The sequence below is a fragment of the Macrobrachium nipponense genome, chromosome 12 (genome assembly GCF_015104395.2).
Source record: "Macrobrachium nipponense isolate FS-2020 chromosome 12, ASM1510439v2, whole genome shotgun sequence".
Taxonomy (NCBI): domain Eukaryota; kingdom Metazoa; phylum Arthropoda; class Malacostraca; order Decapoda; family Palaemonidae; genus Macrobrachium; species Macrobrachium nipponense.
The window spans coordinates 79,052,657-79,062,656 of NC_087205.1; positions in this window are offsets into that span (position 1 = coordinate 79,052,657).

A 10,000-nucleotide genomic window follows, 5' to 3' on the forward strand; every position below is an offset into this window, starting at 1 on the left:
ACATCTCAGTCTCGTTTACTGAATAGAGTCCATATATCCTCGACATGCTTCTTATACTCTTTGCCAGCAAGGGCCCGTGCAGGCATAAGCCGGATTTTCTAAACAAACCACCACCCCTTAATCGTCTTAAGACTTTCTCAATATCAACAATCCTGAGAAGCAGCACAGCTAAAGCATTTCCATTTGATCTCTCTTGCCATCGTTACAGATTTTTTTTCTTCTTTTGAAGGATTTTGTTTTTATCTGAGCTCACGTTCAATTCTGGATCATATCCGCATCGTATTAATCGTCACGTGGCAACATCTAGTAGTAAAGTTCGCTACAAATAGTAAGAGGTCAGCCTTAATATAAAAGCGCTTTCGCAGCAAAAAGCATCTTCGCGAGTAGCAGTTTCAGTCTAGAATTTCTCGTTCACTTCCGAGACTCCTCCTGTACACATTTACTAGAATAATTCTAGCAATATATAGATTACTGTCAGGAAACGAGCCAAACTAATCGTCTGGAAAGTATAATTACAGAGAGAGAGAGAGAGAGAGAGAGAGAGAGAGAGAGAGATTTTAATTCCATTGATAACCACCGTTCTTTCCCTCGCCATTGGGTCACTTTACGGGAAGGAACGAGAAAGAGAGAGAGAGAGAATAATTACATTGATTATACCCCGCTTTTTCTCCCCAGTACTGGATCACTTTACGAGAGAGAGAGAGAGAGAGAGAGAGAGAGAGAGAGAGAGAGAGTCGTGATGTTGAGTAAACGAGAAAATCCCAGTCCAAAGCCATCCAAAAAAAAAAAAAAAACAAGAAAAGCGTTCTGAGAGGACTCATGAAAATGAGAATGCAAATGTGGTATAATGGGAAACGCTTACGATAAGATCTAGCCAGAGGAAAAGAAAGGGAAAAAAAGAAAAAGATCTGACAGCACCCGTCACGAGACGGGATGTGTTTTGGGCAGAAGAGAGAGAGAGAGAGAGAGAGAGAGAGAGAGAGAGAGAGAGAGAGAGAGGCATTGGCAGGGGACCTGCTTGGAAGAGCAAACAGTACAAGGGAAAAAAGACTACACGCACCTAGAGCAGTCCACTATGCACACAGCACGAACATTTCCGACGATATTGTTTGTGTCAAAATACGAATATTTGAGAGGATATTGGATGCCTTAAAAATGACGTGGAAACATCACTCTCTCTGCTTTTCGTAAAACACTGAGACAAAGAAAGCGAGCTGAAATACAAAACGATGTCATCTCCCACGAAAGTCCAGTTCAAAATCAAAACCATTCTGAAGGATGGACCCTGGAGACACTAAGCAAACCTGCAAATACAGATTTCTGCACTGGAAAAATGAAAACAAGATCAAGATCTAAATTGTTTTCATATGTAGAATTGACATTCTGAATCTTAATCAATTAACAACAATCAGTAAAGCGCGTTTCTCAATATATGCAGTTCTTAGTGCACTAGAACATAAAAACAAAACTAACGTTTTACCAGACCACTGAGCTGATTAACACCTCTCCTAGGGCTGGCCCGAAGGATTAGATATTTATACGTGGCTAGGAACCAATTGGTCACCTAGCAACGGGACCTACAGCTTATTGTGGAATCCGAACCACACTATATCGAGAAATGAATTTCTATCACCAGAAATAAATTCCTCTGATTCCGCGTTGGCCGAGCCGGGAATCGAACTTCGAACTACCGGATTGGCAGCCGGGCGCGAAAACCACTCGCCCAGCGAGGAACTACTGACATTCTGAACGAACAGGCTTATCATTAGTCTTCATTCATTAACTCCCTCAGAGAAGTGAAATTTACGAAATTTTAAATACCTTTAACCGAACACAGACCATCTTCCTCCCTTGAACTGTTTCATCCTTCAAAAAGGACTTGTAATATGAATAGTCCAACCTCACAATACCCTTAATCCATTCGAGGAATGTTATCTTTGATTGGGAATCCTATTTCCGTCAATGTTTTCCCTTTTCCTCTCCTTTTAAAGAGATATAATTCATCACTTTGGCAATTTCTATGTTCAATTTTTAATGTTACATAAAATCTCTTTCGTTTTTGCTAATTCTCTGGTCTTATTTAGCTGCGGAATCTTAACAATGTGTAATTTTAGGATTACTCCGTAAATCATTTTATGCTTGCTACGTTTTTATTTGATTTATATTTTCAGTCTTGAAAATGGAGCCACGGTCCTGGAACGCTGGGCTGTCATATAAATCTCAGAAATGCTGAGCAGACCTTTGGCTATTCTTTTTCCCCTTAATCTACAAGTTTATGGAATTATTCTTAGCGTTACAAACACGCATTCACAGATACATAAATGCACAAACACGCACACGACTTACCCTGAACACTCACAAACGCACACACAAATCCTTTTATTTCCTTAATATTCTTAATTACGTAATAATCTTTTCATAAAACTAATTTTGTATTTCTTAACCATCCATTCTAAACTTTTTCATGTTCACGTCACATAAAGCACACTTTGTCAACATAAATACTTCGTTTTCAATAATTTTAACAATTAAAAGTTTGCTTCCCAGAATATGTGGAGCCCTGAAATCAGTTATTCAAAATGTGCACTTAATTGTGAGTCTCCCTTCAACCCTTTGCAGGAAATACGAGGCATGAAAACAATTCACATTAAAATTAAAAAAAAACTTACATTTTTACCAGTAAATCCTTTCCCTCCATACAAGGAAACTTGTTACTGCCAAATTCATTACTGAGCTTTTAATCACGGAGGGAAGCCCCGTTCAGAGTCTTAGCTAATCTTTGTACTTATACAGATGGTTCTAAGTATAGCGTTGTGTGCACAACAAAACGGGCCACTCAAGTTAATCTTGCAACCAAAATCGTGGCTTCCATATACTGAGGCCATCCGTTCCAATGCCTCCATTCGTCTTTGCAAACACATCTTTTGTCTTCTTTTTTCCCACAACTGATTTCACTAACCTATAGGCTTCTGTTCTCTCAGCAACAAAAATGCTTTGAAGAAATCTTGTCCATCCTTTCACCTCTTTCATTTCCCTTACTTTCAAACGTTCTTACTTCAAGTCTACGTAAATTAGCAAACCATTCCTTTAAAACGTTCTTACCTCATGTTTACGTAGGCTAACCAAACCATTCCAGACCATTTTTCACACGTTCTTAATTCATGTTTACGTAGATTAACCAAACCATTCCTTTCACACGTTCTTACTTCATATTTAAGTAGACTAAGCAAACAATTAATTTCACACGTTCTTTCTTCAAGTTTACGAAGCACACTAAGCAAACAATTCGTCTCGTCAGCTCTAATAATTGTTCTTCCACTCATAATCACCACCCACACCTCTCTTTCATAAAAGCCAGTTGACTGAACACTTCTTACACGACTACATTAGTTGTCAAAGACATTATTCTTCCATTACAAATCTTTTGAAGATACCCTGCAACACTTCTCCTCGCGTCCTGCCATCAACCTGTGCCTTTGCTACCAAATACCCATACAAATGTACCACTTCCATTTTTCTTTCGTAATTCATACTCTTATTTATTGTTCTTTCCCCTAGCTACAGTTTACTGTTATGGCCCTACTGTTTCAACCATTTGCTTTCAAATTCTTTCTCCTCTTACAAATATGCTGGTCGCACACGACTCTCTCTCTTCTCTCCCTCCTTTTTTTTTTTCTTCTTTTTTGTGGTGGCGGTGGTGGTGGTGGGTGTGTGAAGCCTGTACTTTTACTTCTCTATCAGGAATTAGAAGAACGCCATCTGCAAAAATAACCCATTCCATACTCTGATCATATCCAGCAAACTTCAGTGTTCTTTCCTGACATGTCTCATCACTGTGCCCACTTCAGTACACTGTACAGCTACAAAAGCATAATACAACATTGTGTTAGACCCATTCTTCAAGCAAACGAGTCACTCTCACCTCTGCATAGTCTCTAGCAGAACCTTTCATTCCGTTATGACAGGCGCTCTGCACAGGCATTCTACACCATAAAACCTCCATACCTTCTATATTACATCTCTCATCGTTTCTGCAATTAGCTTTCTCCATTTACTCTCATGTATTAAAATCAGACAATTTATTTTCTGTCTAGACCAATAGTACTCTTCCATTTTCAATTCTTCTGGCATCTTTCTTATTTTCTTTATCCAAACCTTCCCATATGGCATACTACAAACCAACGTTTTTTCCTAAAGCAAATATTACTGAATATGCTAGACCAAAGTTCCTGAATACGCTAGACCTAATCCAAAGTGACAAAAACATCGCTGAAATACTAGTTATCCGTTTATTCGGGTGGAAGAAAAAATATGAAAAGAGAAATAAGAAGTCTCTCAGGAGCCACATTTACATCTCGGTGCTTTTGACAGCACAAGTCTGAGACTTCGTTTATGGGGCGTCGGCCCCTTTCAAACATGAAATGGAAAAAATATTACCTGTCGTTCTGTTTTGGGTCTCGCATACTTCTCAAATGAATGTTGCTGATTGCAACGAAGTGGCAATAACATGGTAATAACATGAGAGTGTTGCCTACAGCCTATGCATTTATTTCAGTGTTTCATTATTCAATAGTTTGGCCAGTTACGTACATAACTTACATATTTCCAGAGAACTAGCACAAGCATTTTGCGAACCGGAATACGTTGATTCATAGTTCAACGGCTACTTAGGTCACTGATTTCTGAGAGAGAGAGAGAGAGAGAGAGAGAGAGAGAGAGAGAGAGAGAGAGAGAGAGAGAGAGAGGTTTACAAAGTTATTTGAAGGTCGAGTTAGACGATGTGATTTCAGGTAAACCGAATCGGCTCGGACATAAAGCCAATGCCACATCAAATGTTACATGAACACATTTTTTCAAAGCCCGAACCACCGTTATTTGGCATCCATGACCTCGGCCACTGTGACCCCTGCTTTATTCATTCAATAAATCAGTCAACATCAATCATATTTGTGTCGTCCTCGCTGCGGCTCTAAACGAACAAACAATGAAATGAAATGAATTACAGCGAAGTTACAGCAAGTTTTATTTACGGTCGTGATATTTTTCCACTGGCAGTCATATTTGTTCTTTATTTGTCAGTTTACTTTTATTCCAGTTTTCTCTTCCACTTCTACTGCTGTTCATTCTCCTATTCTTGCCAACCAGGCGGTTCGATACACTTCGGTAAAGTGAGATGAGAACGTTCTTATATTATTTGCTCTTCATAGCTAACTTTATTTCTAGTGTATCATTTTCATCATTTTTCTTTTATTTAAATCTTCTTTATATCTTTATCACTGGCGGTATGGGAACGCTTCACCCGTAAAACATGGCATTTCTGCACTGTGCATTGCTAAGCCCGCCAAATCCTCTATACCAGAAAGAGTATATGTTGCAATCCATTGAATTTCATTTCAGCTGCCTGACCTATGTACCAATCCAGTGGATTTATTTTACTTTCCCCTGCTATGCCGCTATATCAACAGGCATGTGAACCTTTTCGGGGCAGCCATGTTTCGCTGGTTGTTACAAGATCGCCAAGAACTAGCGTAATATCGACTTAGCTGAATTGTTATTTCATTTTCCTGTAAAAAAAAATATGAAACAATCAGTCCATGAACAATAATATCCTATTGATTCTTTGATGTTTCAAGTTTTTTTTTTACTATACCTCAAAATTATTAACCACATTCTCCCTACACTTTGGAAAACATAATTATGTGAGCATAAACGTAAATTGTCGATCAAGGCTCTGAAAAAAGGGAAGTAATTTGCAAGAGACGAAAATATAATAAATACTTTGTTTCTGGTTCATCCCGGTGACAGCTGCCCAAACATATTCTAATCTAAGAGCGTACCCAACATATGTAATGATTTAAAATAATAATTCCATCAAAATGTTGATGGTAATCAATTGAAGAATATAAAAGAGCAGGAATAATGGTATTGATGAAAATTTTTACCAAAAATACTCACTCCGGCCTCATGAAAGGCAGTCGATTAGAATTAAGCCACTGCATCCGCTCTCTATGATCACTCTAACAATCTAAAATCCTTCTTCTCTTTTTTCTTCTTCTTAGCTTAATCTATGGTCGGGGTAGCTGATTATTAATGAGCCTTTTCCAACGGGTCATTTTATAACTGTTCCTCGCCTCTTACAGGTATAAAACCTCTCATTTTCGGAAACATCTGCGCCCCTCTCGCACAAAAATTCTTCATAGGAAATATATCTAAAAATCTGAAACCTTTAATTCTAAAGCACCCCGCCCGCTGGGTATCAGAAATATCTTGTATTGTCGAATCTCTTTAGAAATCGGGGATCAGAAACGTTTCTTCTATGGGAATGTCTACGAGGATCTTAGAAGTTTCATCTCAAGAAATCGACTGCTAGTCGTAGAATCGTTCATTTTAGGGATTCTTTTAAGGAATGTTCAATGTTTCTTCTCGGTGAATACTCCACGGATGGAGAACTCTACATTTCCTGGAAATCTCTCCTTCCTGTTCAGCAATTTTTCAGAGGCTACAGAATATCCATTTCCATCTTAAATTATTCCTGCAGGAATCTGCAACCTTTCATTTTAAAGAATATCTTTCGGGTCCAGATCATTTAATCTCTGTACGTCCCTCAAGGGCTCTGTAACATTTCATACTAGAGAATATCGCCTAAACTCCAGAACATTTTGTTTTCCTAACGAAATTGCTTCAGGACTACTGACCATTTTATTTTAGGCATTCTTTCTCCTCCACCTATTCAGAACATCTGGATACTTGGAAAGTTCCCCATGACTGCATTGCGTTCCCACAATCTCTATTCAAATCAAGATCTAGTTTTCAAAAATATCCGAAATTAAAAAATTATTATTGGCGCATCAGTACTCTCATATCTATTATTTGCGTATCAGTACTCTCATATATTTCGTTTCATCGTCTCTCTTCCGTTTTCTAAGACTTTTTTTTGGTTTAAAAGGATTCTACACACAATTAAGTTGATGAAAAGTCAATAATCAAATAAAACTTTTCTGTACATCACTTTAAGGTTCAGAGCTCTCGATTATCGGACTATCTCTCTCTCTCTCTCTCTCTCTCTCTCTCTCTCTCGTAACGAAGTTCGTTTCCTGTTTAGAAATCCTTCAAGGACACAGCTTTACACAGCTTGCCGCATGTTTCGGGAACCTCTGCAAAGCATCATGTGGCTCCAATGCAGAAATGTCTCTGATGTTTATGTGTATGTAAATTAAGCTGGCTTTATTCCAGCACGGGTTCTTGCCGCTGGAGCAAGCCGTATTAATTACCTCTGAAGTTCCACTATAGGTTATTATCCTTCTAAGGTTTCTGGTATATCAAATTTGGCAATTAGAATCGAACTGTGATTTTATTCATGTGTCGTTTCTGTGAAAAACTAAGGACACCAGTTGATTTATTGATATTACACAATGGGACAATAACATATTCCTTAATAGATCCACAGATCTACAAGAAAATAAACAAAACGGAAAGACATTATAACTGTTATTTTCTTATCGTTACATAAAGTTTCGTATTTTAGTATTTTCTAAAAAGTGTCTTTCCTCTCGTCAGAAAAAAAGAAAACCTTAATTTAACACAACGTAAAAAAATGCACAGAAAAAGTGCACTATCATATATGCAAATGAAAAAATACACCCCTGCTTTGTAAAACATAAAAGCAAAAGAAAAAGAAAAAAAGAGGTGTTTTCCTTCCTTCCTACAAAATCCTGTCGATCTCAGTTGTTGCCAAGCACAGGTCCACCCCAGTCCTTCACCCGACACGCAGTCTTCATCATTCCCCAGCTCTTGGAAATATATGTTCGTTCCCAACGCTAATTTTCCATGCGGGGAATTCCCAGTTCACAGTGCCCATTCATCGCGTAGGATGTCTTAACCTACACAGTGACCTTAACAGAATTGAGATCGACTTACATCGCATCTGTGCTATTATGGACGGTGAGTATTGGAGCTTCAGTTCGAGAACAAGAGAAAACTGGGAGTGGTGCATTTGGCCATGAAAAAAAATAAATAAATAAATAAAAAGAAAAAAAATGAAAACTGTGGTACTTTGGTCAACGGCAAAAATATAAACACCTACGTGAAAAAAAGTCTCACACGCAAACACAAACACATATGTGTTTGTGTATGCATGTGTGTGTATGTGTGTGTGTGTGTGTGTGAGTGTGTCAGGTTCATGGATCGAAACGACTCATTACCACCCGCAAGTCGACCGAGCAGTATATGGCTACCAACTTCAGCAAGGGTCAGGAAAAAGGATTGTAGGGCTTCCTACAAGCGTGCTTAGGACTAGAAGGCTCTACCACATTGGGCTGAATATATATATATATATATATATATATATATATATATATATATATATATATATATATATATATATATATATATATATATATATGTATATCATCTCGCAGTCAAGACATCGATTTCTACCTGCCTTAGGCTGGTTTCTAAATACAAGATAATTGTTTACACTAGGAAAATAAAAGCTGATTTTAAAAGTTCAGTATTCATAATTTTCCAGTCTAACATGGATCTCCCTCTAGATCTCGTCGATTTAAAAATAAATTTGTAGACAAGGCGTGATCTGAACTCCATCTTATTCTAGGTACGTGCTAAAATCTACGGTCAAATAGCACGTTGTTTCACCAACGAAATTTAAATAAATACGCTGTATTCTATTAGAAATAATTGTTCTGTACTGTTTGAGATTCACATAATTTATTTTTAAAATTTTCATTCTAATTAATAAATCATAAATGTCCTATCATAAAATTCCTGTATCTTTAACTCAACGCAAAACACCTTTTTCAGACCTTTTTAAGCTTTTTCATACAGATTTCCTACGCTTACAAACAGAGAAACAACAGCAAGAACAACAACAACAACAAAGTAGTTTGTAGGCTCACTACCCAAGTGAGCGATATCGGAAACGATCAATCATACAAATAAAACTGTCATGAATACCTTTATTTTAAACAAAATATGGGAAAAGTCACATGAATATTTCAGTATCCCTCCTTGATTTGAAGGGAGATTATGTGAGTTTCTCTTGCGTAAATAAATTAATACAACAACCTAATATTTACTACTGTGTATGTGTGATATATATATATATATATATATATATATATATATATATATATATATATATATATATATATATATATATATATATATATATTCCTCATGCGCCATTTTACCTTCAGAGGGATTGGCGCATATGACATATATTCTGACAGTAACTCAAAAATTCTTTACGGGTGAAGTTGGAAGCCTGCCTATGCCCTTTTCCTTAAGTCTAGCTGAGAAACGTACCCATTTACAGTTAAATGGGCGGTAGTGATTCACAGACCTTGCAAATCATCCAAGGTCTGCTTAACTCATCCACGGCGTCCTTTTGAAATGAATGCGCTTGAAAGGCAAGGTCGTCAAAGCCCTATGATTATATTATATATATATATATATATATATATATATATATATATATATATATATATATATATATATATATATACACACAATATTTACACACATGCATATATACATTTATACACATGCATACGTACGTTCATTGTCTGACCCCCAGATAGACCTGCAAATTTGCATGAACAAAGCAATTTTTCAGACTATCTATTCACTTACGCTTTTATACATTTATTCATTTACTTTTTTATTCATTTATTACCATATTCATCTATTCCCACACTTGTTACTTCATTTACTGGGAGGAAATTGAAAGTTCAGTTAGGCCATTTCAGTTATATTTGTTTATTCAGCAGCAGAATCTATATTTATTCTACTGAATGAACCGTCTTATACACATATGAGTAAATATACATATATATATATATATATATATATATATATATATATATATATATATATATATACATATATATATATATATATATATATATACATATATATATATATATATATATATATATATATATAGTATGTATGTATGTATGTTATACTTTACTGTAATGAATAA